The 20941-nt window shown below is 37.4% G+C and overlaps 1 pseudogene; it reads right to left on the bottom strand.

The window, feature by feature from the left end:
• Positions 1-721: 721 nt before the first annotated feature.
• On the bottom strand, positions 722-18858 carry LOC149267181 (BTB/POZ domain-containing protein SETH6-like; annotated as a pseudogene).
• Positions 18859-20941: the final 2083 nt, after the last annotated feature.

Genomic DNA, 20941 nt, shown 5'->3' on the forward strand with positions numbered 1-20941 from the left:
AAAAAATCTCTTAACATAATTATCAGTCATACCTCTGAATGATCTCTTTCGAAAAGAGTTGGATCCCTTCTGCTGCTGCTGTTGCGGTTGCTGGTGCTGATGTTGGTGCTGGTGCTGCTTTCCTCTGTACTGTCGTCTCTTCACCATCAGAGCCAGGTCATTTCTATGAGTTTTCAGATTTTGTCGTTGCTTCTCCTCCTGGAGCAAAATCGTTGTCAGCTCATCAAATGAAGGGGCTTTCTCCCTCGCTGACAGCCTTGAGATAAACGTCTGATATTCATAAGTCATTCTGTTCAATGTGAGTGTGACTAGATCTGAGTTGGACACCTTTTCTCCAATAGCTCCGAGTTTGTCACTCAGATCCTTGACTCTGGCCAAGAATCCAACAATGGACTCATTCTCGTCCATATTCAATGCAAACAACTTTTCCTTAAGTGCCAGAACATGATTTGTATTCTGAATCTCATACAGGTTCTTGATCATTGTCCATATATCAGCGGCCGACTTGGAATCTTTGATATGTGGGATAATATTGTCCATAACAGACATCTTCAGTATAACTTTTTCTTTCGTTTCTCTTTTATCCCAATCTTGCTCTTGGGTCACTGTTCCAGATCTCTGCTCATTTCCCTCAATGATCGACCATGCATTTACTCTCTCCAGCAAAGTTTTCATTTTGAATTTCCAGTTGGAGAAATTCGTTCCATCGAGTTTTCGAGACTCATGGAGGTATGATTCTATACTGTTGTTCAATTTCGCCCAACTGAACACTCCAATCGGCCACCACCGGGCATGTCCGATCTGCTACCACCGAACAGATCAGGAACTTCACTGTGCCACCACTGGGCAAGTCCGATCTGCTGCCACTAAATAGATCAGCGACTTCACTGTGCCACCACCGGGCAAAACCAATCTGCTACCACTGAACATGTCAACAAACATGCTCCAACATGCCACCACCGGGCAAAGGTGATCTGCTTCCACCGAACAGATCAAGGAGTTGCACTGCACCACCACCGGGCAAAAGACTAATCTGATTCCATGGAGCAGATCACAGAGCTCTAATTCGCCACCACCGGGCAAGTCCGATCTGCTACCACCGAGCAGATCATGGAACCCCAATTCGCCACCATCGGGCAGGTCCGATCTGCTACCTCTGAGCGAATCAAGGAACCTCAATTCGTGACCGCCGGGCAAATCAAATCTTCTGCCACCGAGAGGAAACCTCCACGTGCCACCACCAGGCAACTCTGATCTGCAACGAAAAATTGTAGATTTCTAGAGAGAAAGAGGTTGGCTCTGTGGCGCTCTAAACAGCTACAAATCCACGCCAATTGCAGAAAAGAAAAATTCACGATGTGCACGGAAATTGACGTGCTTAACAACCACGGATCTGTGCCAACTCAGTCACAATTTCAATGGCGCACTTATCATCCTCAAACCCACGCCAATGGGCGCGTCTATTCTTTAAAAACTTGCACTCTTCTGTTCTATTCTATATTGGCGCGACTGTCTGCAAAAAATCCGCGCCAACTACTCCAACCCTTTCTTCGGCTTCAGATATGATCAGTCATCTGCCTTTGCTCCATGTGTTACTTCAATTCCACCTGATCACACAGATACATTTACATGTTCTCCTACCACTACAAATATGTAAATAATGATACATCCCTAAAAAACAATTTGAGGCTATATTTACTCTAAGCTCTGATACCAAGATAAAAATCAAACTTTGAATTAAATGAATGAGTTGCAGCTCACAGGTGTGTACAACACTTGGGAGACTGCACTCAAACAAAGAGGAGACTCTCTCTCTCGTTCACTCTCCATCCATCAAATGAATATTACAATATTAAATACATCACTGAAAATTAGGTAGTTGTGAACAACCTCCTAAACTATAGGAACTAATCCTAAACTAAGGAGATGCGTTAGAACCATATAACCATTTCTCCATTATTTTTAACTTAGAATGATTCTGGCTTTGATGAAGTCGTTGCCCAAAGATGGTAAGTCTGTATGTGGGTGTTGTTTTTTTTTATATACAAGTTCATGCCAGAATTCAATGTAATGTAGTACTGACATTCGAGGCTTTTATTTTGGTGTTAAAACCAATACTAATATGATGATGTATGGACCGCTTAAGGCTTGACCTATGTGTGGTGGAAACCTTGAACTTTCAGGGTTTAATTATAGATGTCCCATGGGTTTTATTTCTAAGTGGGGTAAGTGAAGCTACACCATTCGAACTGCACGTAGGAGGAATGGACTATGGGTTAATATTCCCAGTACATTTAATAATGAATTTCTCTATGAGATGATTTAATAATGGGATGATTTACAATTGAAGAAGAGTTTTATGTTTTATCGATGCTTCAATTATCAAGGAAGCAGCAATATTCGAACCAACTCCCTATCAAAGAATCACTTCCCGAAGACAAGCCCTTCTTTGCATGACCATTTCCTTGTCAGGTCGAATGTCACGTCCTCTGGTTGCCCCTAAATCCCATTAATATTTTTTGATATAAAACGTGAAACATTTAAGTAAAAATTATTTCATATTATACATTTTGGTTCCATTGTTTTCTGTTCAGTTTTAGGACTAGTATCTATGATTTCAATTCAGATTAGTAATAGTATTGATCTATGTTGCAACGTCTATGGAGGGAACAAATTGAGAAGAATGGAGGAATGGTTGTCACTACTATCACAAATGGTTAGATGATTAGATAACTCAATCTGTGTTACTGAGGTTTAGCAGTAGGGTGAACTTAATTTGAATATATATATTTGAAGGTTTTGATGATTTCACATTATTTATATATGTTTTTTAGGTGTAGATTATGTTGTAGTGTTAGAAAAGGAACAAGCGAAGGGAACCTCTACTAAAGTAGCACAGGTAAAGTAAATTGATCTCTTTATTTTAACCTTGTTATAATTTTAATGGTGATATAATGGATATTGTGTTCCCTCGTAGTGTATCTGGTTTTGTCTAAAGTATTACCTTACCGACAAAGAAAAAGGAATCCCTATTCATAGGGAATCATGGTTAAACAATAATATTAATAATCAGAAGGCGCAGCCCATTCAGAGTTATGAGATAACGGCTAATCTCCTTGCGAGGCATGAAGTTACTTTGACTGAACGAACCACAGATGAGGACACTGTAGATTCATTGATGACATAAGTATATATTAAGAAATATACTTTGATATCGCAATTTGGGGATGATGGTAAATTTTTTATGTTTCTTATGGTAATGATAGATAAGAATTTACCTCTGGCAATGTTCTTGTTGCAGCTAAAACTATATGGAAAGAGGGGAGTTTAGAAGAACTCTGGATTGAGAGATAAAGGTGGATTTATTTTGGAAAGGGATGGCCTTTTGTATAACTCTGCCTTCTCTGTTAGCGATCAGGCCATTGGTTTGAATAAGTGCACTGGCCTTCCAACCCTTCATAATAGTATGGTTGTTTTTGTAATTAATGACATCAATATTACATTTCTAGACTTTTGAATGACGTTATATTTTTGTAGCTACTATGTGATGCAGCTGATTGGTTGGCCAAAAAGGCCAATATACCTCTAATTTAAGAGAACAGAGTAAGTGATGACACCAACACCCATGTGAGACATGATCAAAGAAGAAACATTGAAGAAACTATCAATGAATTCAGACAACTTAGCTATTTTAAGAATTGAAATGGAATGTATTCCATCCATGGGAATTAGGAAAGTTTGTTTAGAAACGCTTGAAGTTTTACCCCATCGATATGGTAAAAGAACCAACTTAATCTGTTTGTAATTTTATATACACATATTCACTTTTATTTACTGAAGTATCATATTCCAACACATTTTCTTTGCATATTTAGGCAGAGGGGTTGAAGTTCATTATGTAGGTCTGGTTCCAAGGAAACTTTGTATTACAATTACAGTAGCTCATACCAAGCCCTATTTTAGTTTCAAGCATCCTCCATACCCATTCCCCAACATTCTGCTTCAATCGATAGAGGATACATTAATTTTCATAGCAACATGAATCGAAATCTTTACTGACAACTACCATTCAATTGTTTTCCCTGATTTGTTGAAATGATACTTTCAATTGCAGTGTTCATTTCAGAAAACCGCCTGTTTTTCCCTTGCGTTTTGATCTAATCGTAGATCACAAATTGCATCCATGCCCGCTGCCTCTGTCTGTTCTCTTGAATTCTTCCGATGCAATTTTGCGATGCGATTCGATCGCCATATCGCAGATCGCACCCATATGTGTCAAGCCTCCACCCTGTTTTGCACCGAATGTGATTGCGCGATGCAATCAAATCGCAAATCGCATAATTCAACGGTTGATGTATAGGCATGTTATCTATTACGTGACGTGAAGTGAATTTTTCATTAACCGCCAAATTTGTCAGTAAAATAATAAATGAAATTTATTACGGTTGGTAAGTTTTGGTAAAGATTTTAATTTTATAGTTTTTTATTTCACGGGAGTTTTGTCTTAGGGCATAAGTAAAAACAATATGTAATGTCATTTTGTTGTTGTTCTGAGTATGTAATGTAATGAAAACCCAATACGCACAACAATGTGAAGAAAGTGGGAATAGGGCAGCGTGGAATCACAATTTTTTATTATTATGGAGAATATGTAAAATGTAAAAACGCAGCAGCGTGAATGAGAAAGAAAAATTACACAGCACTGTTGATTTTATTTTGTGAGAGACAGAGTGAATTTTTTTTACTGCCTCTGAAGAGTTCCTGGTGAAATCCCTCTGTTAGAGGAAGATCTTATTTTGTAACAGTAGTTGTTTTTTTTAATGAATACAAGTTTCTCTGTGCATGTGTGAAACTTTGTCTTTAGCAAACAAATTTTTAATTTTCTAGGTTAAAACAAAGCATCTTTCCTCTGTATATTTGTTTTGGAATTAAACAGAAAATTCCCAACAGTGGTATTAGAGCTTGTCCAGGCTCTTTGAAGGTGTCAAAGAAGCTGAAGGAGGGATTTCTTGTTGTAGCAGCTTCTCCAGTAGAGTGAAGACTCAGTCATGAAAAAATCCAAGGTATTTCTCAAGTTAGTTTGTGTGTTACTGCTGAGAAGAGTCAGTTATATTAATACACAGTCAAGTATTTTGAAGCATAGTTAAGAGTGCAAGAATGGCTGGAGTCAGCACTAGCATGGGTATCTGTAATACCCAACTCCCACTATTTTATGGGAAAAACTATGACTATTGGGCCATAACTATGAAAGCTTTGCTTACTTCCCAAGATTTATGAGAATTTTTGAGGATGGTTTTGAAGAACCAGCAGATGAAAATGAGTTTAATAATTTAACTTAGGCAGAGAAGGATCTGTTGAAGAGCAATAAGAAGAAGGATTCAAAATCCCTCTACCTTTTGTACCAAGCAGTCCATAAGAGTGTGTTTCCAAGGATAGCAGCAGCTAAGAGATCCAAAGAAGCATGGAAAACACTCAAGACAGCCTATCAAGGCATGGAGAAGGTGAAGACAACAAAACTATAGTTGCTGAGGAGAGATTTGGAGAATCTTTGCATGAAGGAGTCACATATTATTGACTCATTGTTAAAACATGTGATTGGTCTGGTCACACAGATAAGGTCTCATGGAGAGATTCTTGAAGAAAGGAGGACTATGGAGAAACTATTGAGGATCTTACCCTCAAGGTTTGATGTGATTGTCACCACCATAGAAGAGACAAAGGATCTTACAAATTTCTCAGTTGATGAACTACATTCATCACTGATAATGCATGAGCAGAGATTGAGTAGAAATGAAAACTCATCTCTAGAGCATGTCTTTAAGACCCAGATGTGCTTTGGAAGAGGAAGAGGTCAAGGTAGAGGAAACAAGAGAGGAAGAGGCAGAGGCCAAAACAGAGGTGGAAGAAACAGTCCAGAAAATTCTCAAGGAAGAGGCAGCAATCCATATCAGAACCAAGGCCAAGGCAGAAGCCAACAAAGTGGATACCATCATGCTCAAGGACAAAGGTATGATAAATCCAATGTCCAATGTCACTATTTTAAAAATATGGGCATTATGCAAATGAATGTAGGAAGAAGCAACATGATATGAATAATAGAACTAGTGCAAATTTCACTAGAGAAAATATCAGCCAAAATAATTTGTTTTAGCTTGAAATATGGCTGAAGAAAAGAGTGAAGATGTATGGTTTCTAGACTCCGGTTGCAGCAACCATATGACAGGAAACATAGCCTTGTTTTCTATGCTAGATCAAAATTTGAAGTCACAAGTCACAGTAGGGACTGATAATAAAGTTTTTGTTATGGGAAAAGGAGAAGTAAATATTTTAACAAAGAAAGGTGAAAAGAAAACCATAGCAGATGTTTATTATGTTCATGGAATGAAATGTAACCTCTTAAGTATAGGACAATTTGTTCAAAAGGGGTACAATGTTTTCTTTGTGAATGATGTATGCACCATCATGGATAAAAAACCCAGCAAACAATGTATTGCTGAAGTAAAGATGACAAGGAACGGGATGTTCCCTATCAGAATGAAGGCAGATTTAAAAAATAAAGAAGTAATAGCAGCAGTGACTCAAGAGGCTTTCCAAAGTGAACCAAAAGATGAAAATTGGTTGTGGCACTTGAGATTTGGACATCTCAACTTTGGAGGTCGTAACTTGTTGAATAGAAAAGAAATGGTAAGAGGATTGCCATTCATAGAGAAACCAGATAGCCTTTGTGAATATTGCATCTTGGGGAAACAACATAGAGAAATTTTTCCATCTGGGAAAAAGGGAAAAAGTACCCTTAGATAGTGTCCACTCAGATTTATGTGGACCGATGCAAACACCATCACTTGCAGGCAACCACTATATACTAACATTTATTGATGATTTTACTAGAAAAACTAGGGTTTATTTCCTTAAGAACAAAAGTGAAGTGTTTGAAAGATTTAGCAATTTCAAGGCACTTGTAGAAAACCAAAGCGGGCTGCATATCAAAGTTCTAAGAACTGATAGAGGAGGTGAGTATATCTACAAATAATTTCTACGTTTTTGTAGAGAAAATGGAATTCATAATCAGTTTACCACTAGGTACCCTCCCCAACAAAATGGAGTTGCCGAAAGGAAGAATAGGACAATCATGGATATGGTGAGGAGTATGCTAAAGGCAAAGCATTTGCCAAATGATTATTGGGCTGAAGCTTTACATTGTGCAGCGTACATTTTGAATAGATGCCCTACAAAAGCAGTCATGAACAGAGTGCCGGAAGAAGCATGGAGTGGGACAAAGCAAGGAGTCACCCACATGAAAGTTTTTGGATGTGTGGCTTATGCACACATTCCAGATCAGCTAAGGAAGAAGTTGGACAGCAAAGGGGAGAAATGTATTTTCATTGGATACAATGAGGAATCCAAAGCTTACAGGTTGTATAACCAATCCACCAAGAAGCTTATTGTGAGTAGAGATGTTCAGTTCATTGAGGAGGAAGCTTGGGATGGAAGCATAAAGAAAACAGTGAATGTTAAAAACCCTTTGTCACATGATGAAGATGATGACGAGATGGCTGAAATACATGCCCAAACAGCAACACCAACACAAGGATAGCAAGGGACACCCTTGAGGATAAATGAAAGTGCTTCTCCATGCACATCACAAGGAGGAAATTCAAGTTCTTCTTCAAGCACTTGTACACCAAATGAAAGAGGTAAAAAGTTCATAAATTTAAGTGAATTTTATGAATAAGAGGCAGCAAATGAAGGTATGAACTCTTTGTTTGGTTTATATTGTCGTGTTGATGACCATGTTCATTTCGAAGAAGCAATTAAAAATAGGAAATGGATAGAAGCTATGGATGAGGATATCAATAACATAGAAAGAAACAAGACATGGGATTTAGTTGAACTACCAAAAGGAAAATAATTCATTGGAGTTGAATGGGTCTACAAGACCAAGAGTAATGCTGAAGGAGAAATAGAAAGACACAAGGCAAGACTGGTTGTCAAAGGATATAAGCAGTAGTATGGGAGAGACTATACAGAAACTTTTGCACCGGTTGCTAGAATGGAAACTGTGAGAGCAATGTTGTCCATAGCAGCACAAAACAAATGCAAATTTTACCAAATGGACGTGAAGTCAGCATTCCTAAATGGAGTGTTAATGGAAGCGATTTACATTGAAAAACCTCTACGCTATGAAAATAAAGGCCAAGAGCACAAAGTGTGCAGATCGAAGAAAGCTCTTTATGGACTGAAGCAAGCAACAAGAGCATGGTACAGTAGGATAGATTCCTATCTACTGAAAAATGGATTTGAAAAGTGTCAGGGAGAACCCACTTTCTACATCAAAGAAAAGGATGGTAAATTACTAATTGTTGTGTTATATGTTGATGATGTTATTTTCACAGGTAATGATGATTATCTTATTGAAAATTTCAAAACAATCATGAAAGAAGAATTTGAAATGTCTGACATGGGTTTGCTGAGATACTTATTAGGAATAGAAGTAGAACAAAATGGAAATGGGATTTTTATCTGACAAGCAAAATATGTTAATGAAATGTTGGAAAGATTTAATATGCATGAGAGCAAAGCAACAATCACTCCCACAGTGATGGGATTAAAACTCAACAAAGAGGACAACAACAAGGATTTTGACACTAGTTTGTACAAGAGCATAGTTGGCAGCCTCATGTATTTGACTGCAACTAGGCCAGATATAATGTATGATGTTAGTTTAATTTCCAGATTCATGGAGAGGCCAAAAGGAGCACATTGGCAGGCATAAAAAAGGATTCTGAGGTATGTTAAAGGTACTAAAAGGTTTGGCATTGTATATACTACTTTAGAATGTTCAGCTTTAATTGGATACACTGACAGTGATTGGGCTGGAAGCGTAGATGATCAGAAAAGCACATCTGGTTATGTTTTTCACATGGGCTCAGGAGCCATTTCATGGGCTTCTAAAAAGCAGCCTATTGTAGCATTGTCTACAGCAGAGGAAGAATATGTGGCAGCTATAGCAGCAGCATGTCAAGCAATTTAGATGAGAAGGATGTTAAGGAGTTTATGCCAAAAGCAAGTAAAAGGAATTGTGATTTTTTGTGACAATAGCTTAGCTATTGAATTATCCAAGAATGTTGTGTTTCATAAGAGAATGAAACGCATTGACACAAAGTTTCATTACATCAGGGAATTGGTAAACAATGGAGAAATTGTTTTACAACACCGCAGAACTCAGGCGCAGGTTGCAGACGTTCTGACCAAGCCATTGGGACATAAAAGTTTTGAGTTTTTGAGGAAATGTCTGGGTATGAATGATAACCCAGCAGTTGAAATTAAAGGGGAGTGTGGAAATGATACTTTCAAGTAAAGTGTTTATTTCAGAAAACCGTCTGTTTTTCCCTTGCGATGTGATCTAATTGCAGATCGCAAATCGCATCCATGACCGCTGCCTCCATCTGTTCTCTTGAATTCTTCCGATGCAATGTTGTGATGCGATTCGATCGCCATATCGCAGATCGCACCCATATGTGTCAAGCCTCCACCCTGTTTTGCACCAAATGTGATTGCGCGATGCAATCAAATCACAAATCACAAATTGCATAATTCAACGGTTGATGTACAGTCATGTTATCTATTGTGTGACGTGAAGTGAATTTTTCATTAACCACCGGCTTTGTCAGTAAAGTAATAAATGAAATTTATTACGGTTGGTAAGTTTTGGTAAAAATTTTAATTTTATAGTTTTTTATTTCACGGGAGTTTTGTCTTAGGGCATAAGTAAAAACAATATGTAATGTCATTTTGTTGTTGTTCTAAGTATGTAATGTAATGACAACCCAATACGCACAACAGTGCAAAGAAGGTGGGTACAGGACAACGTGGAATCACAATTTTTTTTAATTGTGGAGAATATGTAAAATGTAAAAACGCAGCAGCGCGAATGAGAAAGAAAAATTACACAGCAGTGTTGATTTTATTTTGTGAGAGATAGAGTGATTTTTTTTTACTACCTCTGAAGAGTTCCTGGTGAAATCCCTTTGTTAGAGGAAGATCTTATTTTCTAACAACATTTTTTTTTTTAATAAATACAAGTTTCTCTGTGCATGTGCCAAACTCTGCCTTCAGCAAACAAATTTTTAATTTCCTGGGTTAAAACAGAGCATCTTTCCTCTGTTTATTTGTTTTGGAATTAAAAAGAAAATTCCCAACATGATTTCCCTCATAGGTGGCGACATCATAGTCGACTTGACTGCTTTGAAATCCTCCAAAAACCACAGATCCAAACCCCAAAACCTAAAGGGGAGAAACCAGAGATCGAAACGCAACAATTGAAAGGCGAAGTCATCAAAGAGAGGAAAGGCCAAGTGATATGAGTTCACGTGTCATATTTTTTATTGGAGCAAGGTCGAGGAAAATGAAGGTGCGAATCTGTGAATTTATGGGGGCGCAAATATGTAATGAGTGGGTTCAGACACAATCCAGGTGGCGTTTTATAATTGGGCAGTTGGCACTTTATAATTAGATGGAGGAGTATGAAACTAGAGGTGTTGGCACTTTACAATGAGATGGAGGAGTACGAAAATAGAGGTGTCCTATCCACTGGGGTGAACATTGTCTACGAACCCGCTAAACATATAAATATAACTAGCAATTGTCTCTAAAGGTACAAAGAGAGGCCGATAGGATTATTAAGTTGGAATTGTTGAATTTTTCTAGAAGAGTTAATTCGTTTGTGGGAATCTAATTAGACACTTACGGTTTGACTGTAGCTTACCAATGTCATTCATGAAGTAGGATTATTAAATTGGAATTGTTGAATTTTTCTATAAGACTTAATTCGTTTGTGGGAATCTAATTAGACACTCACGCTCTCACTGTTGCTTACCAATGTCATTCATGAACTAGCTGTAAAGAAATTTGCAAATTGATAAATGCTTTCTCGTTTTTTCTTTTTTCTTTTTTATTTCGAACTCACAAATGAAATGTAACTCTATGCTTACTAAGTTAATAGACAGACTGTGGCTTGGGAACTCCTCACTGGCTGCTTATGAATTTTGATCATCTTTTAGCTTATAATGCTTTTATTCGATCCTAGACTGCTTTTATCATACCCACAATTTGGATTGTTGTTGGATACGCTTTGTTTGAATAGCGCTTTAACCCGCCATTCAGTTGTCTTTGTTCCATGAGACTGATTTGCACTTTAGTAAGAGCGGTAATGAAGGTATTATTGGTGTATAAACTTTAGAATCAGCTTCATAAAAAGGTCAGCAGGTACACCACCTGAGAAACCACAAGCATGGATATGTGGTATTTTTAGTTTATTTTTTCTCTAGACATTTTTCAACCACGAGACGGGAGGACATGTTGTGCATAGTGAAAACCTCCGAAGTGGAAGAAAGCAAGGTGAGGCTAATAACACATGTTGCATTGATTAATTGCAAGGGATGGGTGATAGTTGGCGATATAGATCATGTGCAAGAGGATGCATTGTGTGTTGTTAATTGTTGAAGCTTTAGGAGTTATGCTTGCTGCATTTTGTTGCTTGACATAAAATCTGGGCTTTAGTAAAAGCTCACTTAGTCTAATGTCTTTCATGAACCCAATATAAGACCAAAATTTGGGCTTGTGCAAGTTTGGAAATTCTGTTTCATTATTCAAAAGAGCAAGTCTCCAAATAGATTAGATGTCGAGAGGCGAGGATTACAATTATTATCTTAAAGATGTTCCATAAAACACCTAAAATGAATAATTGAAATCAAGGTAATATTGTAGGATAAGACTAAGAACATATCCATTGTTGACTCTAGTGGAACGTTCTTCAACGCTCTGAATAATAATCAAAATGCAGGGGGAAACGATACGATCACCAGCGCCCAACAGACATACAATTATCAAAGCACTCAAGGTTGCTATTCCAGGCAAGTTAAAGCAATCAACTGAGCATTTGGGATCAAATCCCACAAAGCAATTCTATACCTGATCTTCAAATTCCTTCAAGCTTTTGAAAGTAAAACCAATGAATTATCAATATAATTTTACAATAATAGAAACAATTAGAAGGCCGTTAGCCAATTCAAATTGCTCATATGTTAGGCTTGAACCAACATCTCTTCCATAGAAATTCAATAATTCTAATTTAATAATCCTATCTGCCTCTCTTTATACCTTTTGGGACAATTGCTAGTATATTTAACTTTATCCTTTCCTTTTGTTTACTAAATGTAAATGGAAATATATATGTATATATTCAAAACAAATTACTAAGTATAAATGAATATATATATATATATATATATATATATATATATATATATATCTATACATATATATTTAAAATAAAAAATAGGCATCTACCCCTGAATGTGATCACAAAATACTCGAAACAAAGTAGCTCAAATCTGGAGAAAGAGCCCAGAAAACTGGAAACAAAACCCGAAGGGAAACTTTTTAACTCCTCTTCCTCCTTGCCTGAAATTGATTCCTTGATCTGCCTACATAACTCTCTTCTTCTTCATCGATTATCGAGCCGTCCCTCCACGAAACTTACCTTCCAGCAACATTCAATTCACAAAGCACAATGTTGTAAAGGTATATCTAGATCAAAACAATCATTTCCCCATAATGTTGTAAAGGTATATCTAGACCAAACAACCATTTCCCCATAAACAAAACAATCTGCAGAATGTCTCCCTCTGCACCCAAAGCAGCAAAAAAGCAATATGCAAAAATGTCTCCCTTCATCCAATTGGTTTCAAAAGACCGATCAGAAAAGGAAACTTTGGCACTCTCAACGTAGTGGAGTTATACAAAATATTACAAATAATATAATCTTTTCTTCCATGTCTTAACCAGTAAAAATTAGTATCGTTAAATCAATAAAATAGAAGTAGTGGAGATTTGTTTTTAATATCCTAGAGCATTAAAACTCATCGGTGAAAAGATTACTAGACTAGTCCGAGCTAGAAAAAAAAAACATGTCAACTAATCAAAATAAAATAAAAAAATAAGTGATGGATCAAATTGAATATCAATAGAACCAATGCAGCTTAACATAACTAATTGGGTAAAGGATAAGAGTCATCCGTACTAAACTTTCCACTTTCCAATGTTTGGTGATTAATCAAATCAAATATCCAGTGGTGGTTAAGATTAAATCAATTATCTAAATTTTTTGATAATTTGTTAAGATATATTCATGTTTTAAAGTGGAGTTAAAAGAATATGGTAAAGAAATACCATTTATATTTATTAAATTTTTAAAATATATTAAATCAAAATTTTTAAAATTTTTAATCTAAAAATAAATTATAAAAATAATTTTATTATGTTGTGAGAACATTATTGGTTGGTTTAGAAATATGTGTTAAAAACAATTTTTGTTTGGTTAAGAGTTTGTTATTCTGGAACTTCAGGAAACATTTTAATGGACCAAGATCTAGAAGCATTTAGTAAGAATGAAACTCTGCTCTCTTATGTACCACCTAGGTGGTGTGGTTTAATTTCAAGTAACGTGATTTTTTTGGCTAAGAGTTTGTTATTCTGGAACTTCAAAAAACACTTTAATGGACCAAGATCTAGAAGCATTTAGTAAGAATAAAACTATGCTCTCTTATGTACCACCTCGGTGGTGTGGTTTAATTTCAAATAACATGATTTTTTAATCAAATAACAATGATGAATTAGCTTCCCTTAACTATTCACTGCCAATAACAATTAAAAGACTATATTCACTACATGAATATTGTATTCATTGAGTATATTCACTTTGTAATCGAGGGAAGGCTCACCAAAATGTCACTTCCAAAAATATTGTTCCATAACCCAATAATTTTTTATTTAACACCACTACAAGAATATTGTATTCATTAAGTATATTCACTTTGTAATCGAGGGAAGGCTCACCAAAATGTCACTTCCAAAAATATTGTTCCATAACCCAGTAATTTTTTATTTAACACCAGTTCCATTAACCAAGTAATTTTTTATTTAACAACAGTTCCATTAAGGACCCCACTGCAGGTGTCAGCAATAATCATTCTTGACCCATACAACGAATGTAAAGCAGTGGCAATTGAAAGATGAAGAAAGTATGTGTGCATGCCAATTTGACTATTTGACATCTCACCAATTGATGTGTCACATGGAGGGTACATCAGAGTCAAATCAAGAGACATTTTCTTGCATTAAATGATACACACGAATAATCTATTGCAATATGGAGAAAGCAATCGCGAAGCATCACAGCCAGAAAGAAAGTCCTTTCCTTAACTCATAACCAACCCACTATCAACCAGATAGTCCAGGCATATTTCCTCCATGCTAAATATACTGGAATATGTAAAACCTTTAACAATCACACCAATTAAATCATGGCGATTCAATGCGTTAACTACTGTTGTGATCATTCTGTGCAAGACAGTGAATCTTCCGAGTTGCATACATCCAGGGCCTGTTACAAAATAAGGTAAGAAATCATGGTTGTTCAATGCGTTAACACTGTTGTGATCTTTGTGTGCAGAACAGTGAATCTTGCAAATTGCATACATCCACCGCCTGTTACAGAATAAGATCAGAAATATTCAGAGTCCAAGCTGTAATTCTTGGAGCTGTGCCTTGGTTAAGTACAGGACCTCACAAGTACGACATAGCTATGACAGAGGACCATGGTGAAAACAATGGAATTAGAGATCCTTAGTAGAAATGTCTGGACATTGGAAAATAGCTATGCATTTCCCTGAGAGCCTTCAGTCCCGATCAATGATAAGGGCAGAGATGAAAACACTATGTATTAATACCTTATACATATTTCTTATACTTTATGAAAACAATATGAAAGCAATATTTCTCATACCAGAAATGAGACCTGAAACGCAAATACCGATGCATAATGATAGAAATAAAGACAATATACATATTTTGTACTCATACACTTGTAATAATACAGACACAATACCATGTTTGCTCCTTAACATCGTATTGGCAGCTGGGTGTGCAGCTCAAGAGGAGGTATCAGCGATGAATAAGATTTCCCCCAGTGGCAATCTGATCAGAGTTTTTGCATAACAGGGCCAGGTACTTTAGGATATATAGGCATACATAAAGACCTGAGGTTACGGTTAGTCCTTCATTCAGAATCGGATTTTAGCGAGAACCCTGATCTGCCTCTCGGTACCCACCATACCAATACAAATTTTTCTCTAAGGAACCCCAAATTCAAAACCCTGAAAACCCTAGACCAGCTGCAGTTTATAGCAAATCAAATGCAATCACCGAGAAAATATAAAACAAAAATCATCTGACCTCAACAATCGGTAAACCTACAGTAGCGGTCTTCAAGAGCTCAAAATGCCTTTTGCCTCTATAGAGCAAATACTCGATGTGGGTGAAATCCTTTTTACCTACGTGCTTTGCATTTTTTCTGAACTCTGCCGATACAATTTGCTCTACTCTACATCGCTTGGGGAAATCTTTGGATCGGGCTGCTCGCAAGAATCCTCTGTATAAACTCAAAACCTGCCTTTGCATTCTTGAGAGCCTTTGCGCAGGCGCCATCAATGACATAACCGGTCTTCAAGAGCTCAAAATGCTTGTTGCCTCTACAAAGCAAATACTCGATGTGGGTGAAATCCTTTTTACCTACGTACTTTGCATTTTTTCTAAACTCTGCCGATACAATTTGCTCTACTCTGCATCGCTCGGGGAAATCTTTGAATCGAGCTGATCGAAACCTGCCTTTGCATTCCCCAAAGAATTTGCACAGGCTCCATCAATGACATATTATATAAATTATGGTGGCACGGACTGAAGCTGCATAAAACCAGCCACCGACCAAGATTTCATTAAAGCCGAGAGAGGAATTGGGATCCCTAATGATTTTTCATTAAATATCAGCGAGGATGGAGATGAATACAAGATAATGGTAAAAGAATTAGGAGAAAGCAGAAAACATATCTTCAAACATAAAATAATGGGAAAAAGCATTAAAAATATTTTTCCATAGCAATAAAAATATCTTGCCATGCCATAGAGCGCGCAGCAGAAGTCGGAGGTGAAAAAAAAAGGCAACTCAACTGATATTTGGAAAAAGCAGTCACACTTCAAATCAATAGTTGAAAGTGTTTCACCTGATCTAACAGAGCAGGGTAAAAAAGTGTTGATGATTGTTGATACATAGAAAGACCTATCGACCTAATAATAATAACTAGCAATTGTCCAAAAAGGTACAAAGAGAGACCGATAGGATTATTAAATTGGAATTGTTGAATTTTTCTAAAAAAGTTAATTGGTTTGTGGAAAACATTGTTTGCTTGGGCTAGATCATTGTGCAATTACTTTTCAAGAACACATTGAATGTCTTATTTAATTTTAGAGTAAGTTAATTACCTAATAAGTTAATTACCCAAAATCAAGAAACCTCTATAGATGTCCAAGCATGTACGAAGAATACATCTCATTCATATGTAATACCAAATCCATGTTTTCTTTTCTCTGAGTAAAATTTCAAAAGCAAATCCATCTTTTATTTTCTGTGAGTAAAATTTGAAAAGCATGAACACATGCCATTTCATATGCACAATAAACCCAACTTTTGAAATTTCAATGCTTGGATGCATCCCATTGATATGCTATAGTAAACCCATATTTTCCTTAAATTTCAATCCATAAACACATCCATTCATGAGCTATAACAGAACCACAAAAAAAAAACCCATCCCTGCAATGCCAAAGCATTATCCCCATTCAAAAGCAAAGAAATAGCAAATATAAACCCCAGTGTTCCATAGTCTTGACTGCACAAACCAATCATTGCCATCTGAAAAATCAAGAAAATAAAAACGATGACTAATTAAGGAGATGATACTGACCCTTTTTCTGGCCTTCTTCTGAATATGCTGTGGAATAGTTGCTTAGAGCAGTAGATTTTGGATATGGCCATGTACAACATATTCTATCATCAAGTTCTTCATCTGTGTAGATCTTAAAACCTTCTTAGTGGCATAATCCCAGCTTAATTTCTCTGCAGGGGTTTTAATACCTCTAGTTGGCTCATTGGAATGACCATGAAGCAGACTAGCAGCCTGCAAGAAGGTGCAGGCTTGTATTGAGACAGAAAAATGATGGACATGCGAAGTGTCGAGGGAGAGGGCACAAAAACACACACTTCTACTACACTACTACAGTCAGTGATGTCAATTTGCATTACCATTGTTTAACATAATACGAAAATATCAACTATGTAGTATGTATATTTACTAAAAGAAGAGCAATAGCTAAAACTTTAATTAGGCAAACCTTGAGGTATGTGTGAATTGCTTTGTAGAGCTGATCATCAGCAGGCCTTACTGAAGGATGGCAGAGTTTCCACTAAATCCAAGAATTTATTTGGGGAAATCCATGGACAGGCTGCAATTTCCATAAGATATTCGTCCCAAATTTTGGAAACATTGCATACAATAGGGTTGTTGCTCGAGGAACTACAAGAACTGGCGTTCCTTTCACTGTAAAGAGTATTGTAATCAGAATCATCCCCCACATCTGTCTGCAGAGACATAAACAGAGAAACTATATGTTGCATGTTGTCCACCTCGGGCGAAGTATCCACAACATAAATTTCTTCTTCACATGGGGTGTCAGAATTGCTTCTATAGCCATCATAAACTATCTCCCTATCATCACCATTGTCATTCTTCTTCATCAATGGTAGTAAAAAATATGCAAGCCTAGCCTGATCGAGCTGGCCTGTAATTCTGATTTCGAGCCTGAACCTGCACCCTTTTCCCACATTCCATGAAAAGGCACAGCGAAGTAGCCCAAACAGAAAGCTAACTGGCACTGTGTCTTCTTTCTCCACGGGAAGCAGCCTAATGATAGATTCTAGTACATTTTTCATTTCAGAGTCCTTACCCTTCATGTGATTGTGGGGTTTAATCACCTTATAAACCCACCTATCAACGTACAGAACCAGAGCTCGGCCGATGAATCCCTCATAATTCCCCTGCCTCCTGATGGAGTTCATTATCTGGCGAAAGTAATCGATTGGGAGTGTTAACAGGTCTTCGATCAGCCAGTCTTTCTCATAATTCTCCATGTGACGACCCCCATCAAATCGAAGCTCCATGCGTGTCAAAGGAATCGATGTGGACCCCTGCTTCTCATTCATGGTTTTGGAGCAGGCCAACAGTGCTAGCACCTCAACACAAGCGCTAACGATTTCTAGCTCCCGGGCTATGGGATGAAGCTCCTCACAGCTCCAGAGAGCTTCAATGGTATCGTCCTAGTTTTCTAGTATAACGTCCTAGAATACAGTTGACTTCTTCTGTAGAGATTCCCTTTGTATTGCTCCTCCGTCATTTCAAAGAACTCTGAATCACATCGTATGGCAGCAACGGTGGATGCTCCCATGAGGATGGTAGAGCCATAGCAATAAGCTGCTATTAGCTTAAAAATCCTAGCCCCACGAGGAGGGTTCAAATAAATCTCTTTGGCATCCATGAGCTCCCTTTTGAAATACCCGCTTCTGGACACTAAAGGGAACTACCAGCACAAAAACACACAAGTATTTGCATGCATTGGTACTGAGATTAGAAAAATCCTTCAGAATTTAAGGAGACTAGGACTAGTTTGTATACCTTATGAAGATCAAAACTGCAACCTAAGATGTGAATTGTAACACTGGTTGGAAAACCAGTAGCCTTGTACTTGTGGATACCAGATTATGTCTCATTTTCAGTTTCACGTCATTCATGGCATCTCAAAATGAAAAGCACGTCTTTGTATCATTAAATAGTGAAATTTACAAACCATACACATCTTTTTCAGATCTTTCAATCTGGATGCAAGATAGAATACGTTGTGCATGGCCATATCCAAAATCTACTAGTCTAAGCAACAACCATCTGATCCATGACATCCAAGATACTGATGGTTATCCTATTTTGAACTTGAAGGCTATTTGTTTTTAAATCAGTGTTGGCATGGAAAAGAAAGGCTCAGTCATCAGCAAATTGGAAAAATGGGAAAAATATCAGTGAAATTAAATATTAAAACCTTCTTTTACCCACACTTTTGTCATTTTTTTCTTGAGAATATACACATCAGTTTCTTCATACGCATACTCGGGATGCAAATCCTCATGGGTACTTTCTCCACAGTGAAATAATTAGGACAAATCTGTCAGAAAAGCTGATGGGCTTCTGTAGATCGTATCTGATAACCTAAAAGAATTACAGTATTCGCTCCAGAAAGGGCATTCATGGTGGAAATCAAAGGCTCCACAGTATTCTCCAAATAAACAACATATGTGACAACAATGAAATCAAATGGAGGTTTCAGTCCCTGAATCTGCTTCTTGTTGTTCCAATAGATTTGAGAAATCTTCACTCTTCCAACACCGGATCCTGGTTTTCCGGCCGAGACAAGGGAGGTCGCTGCTGTGTTTTTCCTCACGTTGCGTTTGAGGGTGGGCAGAACGGGGGTGTTTGAGGGTCAAGATCACGTCGAGGCCAAGTAGGGCCAGGCCCATTCCGGCAACGTCGCAGCTAGTCCCGAGTTCGATTCCACGTTTGTTCTTGAACTGGAAGATTTGGGCGTATACGGGATTGGGGTGAGGAATTGGGGTGATGAGGCAACGTTCCATGAATTTGACAAAGACGAGAGCGCAGGCCAAATGGAGGTATTGACATGCATAGCAATAACAACTGGAAGGCCATAGCAATAACAAGTGGCAGGCCAAAGAAACGATGAACTCCGAGGGAAAGAGTGATAAAGAATGGGAAAAAGCAGTAAAATATCTTCAAGAGTGACATAAAATAATGGGAAAAAGCAGTAAAAATATCTTGCCATGCCACGGAAAGTGAAAAGAAGGCAACTCAACTTATATTTGGAAAACGCAGTGACACTTCAAATCAACGGTTGAAAGTGTCTCCCCGATTGAACGGTGCAGGATAAAAGTGTTGATGATTGTTGATGCATAGGAAAGCCTATCGGCCTAAATATAACTAGCAATTATCCCAAAAGGTACAAAGAGAGGCCGATAAGATTATTAAATTGGAATTATTGAATTTTTCTAGAAGACTGAATTGGTTCGTGGAAAACTTTGTTTTCTTGGACTGGATCATTGTGCAATTACTCTTTTTTAGATGTTTTGTTTATATCTATATTACAAGGAACACATTGAATGTCTTATTTCAGTCCTTCTATCCTTACTAATATCCTTTCCGTGCTCTTTCTTGATCAATTTGATGAAATATTCCATTATCCTTTGGTCAAAGTCCTCACCTGCATATTAGCGTACATCACAGTAAGTTCAAAGCTTGAAAGCCAACCAAAGAAGACAATGATAACCACTATGCACATATTCAAATTTGTAATGTAAAACTACCAGACAGAGTTCAGACAGATTACCTCCAAGATGGGTATCACCGTTTGTAGCCAAAACCTCAAAAACTCTGTTGCCAATAGTCAAAACACTGACATCAAACGTGCCACCGCCAAGATCAAAAACAACAATATTTTTCTCTCCACCCTTCTTGTCCAAGCCATAAGCTATTGCTGCAATTGTGGGTTTGTTCATAATACGAGCTACATTCAAGCAACCGATAACACCAACATCCTTCATTGCTTGGCGTTGTGCATTAGTAAAATATGCTGCGCAAGCCCACAAGTTAACAGTCACAATGAAGTCAACAATTGGTTACTGGTGGGCCCCAGTATTGCAGCAATAATGCTGCAAATCCTGGAACTCCCTTCTTTAATTTTATCAACCCGGTAGTTCGTAACAAACTTGGAAGCAACGATGTTGTATGCACAAGTACTAGCTCTTGCCGCAGCTGTCACTTGGTCAACTGGCACAAGTCTGCTAGGAGATTAAGCCAAAATCTATGAGCTCTTAGAAGAAGCTTTTTAATTGATGGATGAAAGCTAACTCGAAGGAAGCTAATCTATTTGC

This window comes from Pinus tabuliformis, chromosome 6, assembly GCF_031772625.1.
Source record: "Pinus tabuliformis cultivar Carrire ecotype Pingquan chromosome 6, CPIR1, whole genome shotgun sequence".
Classification (NCBI taxonomy): Eukaryota; Viridiplantae; Streptophyta; class Pinopsida; order Pinales; family Pinaceae; genus Pinus; species Pinus tabuliformis.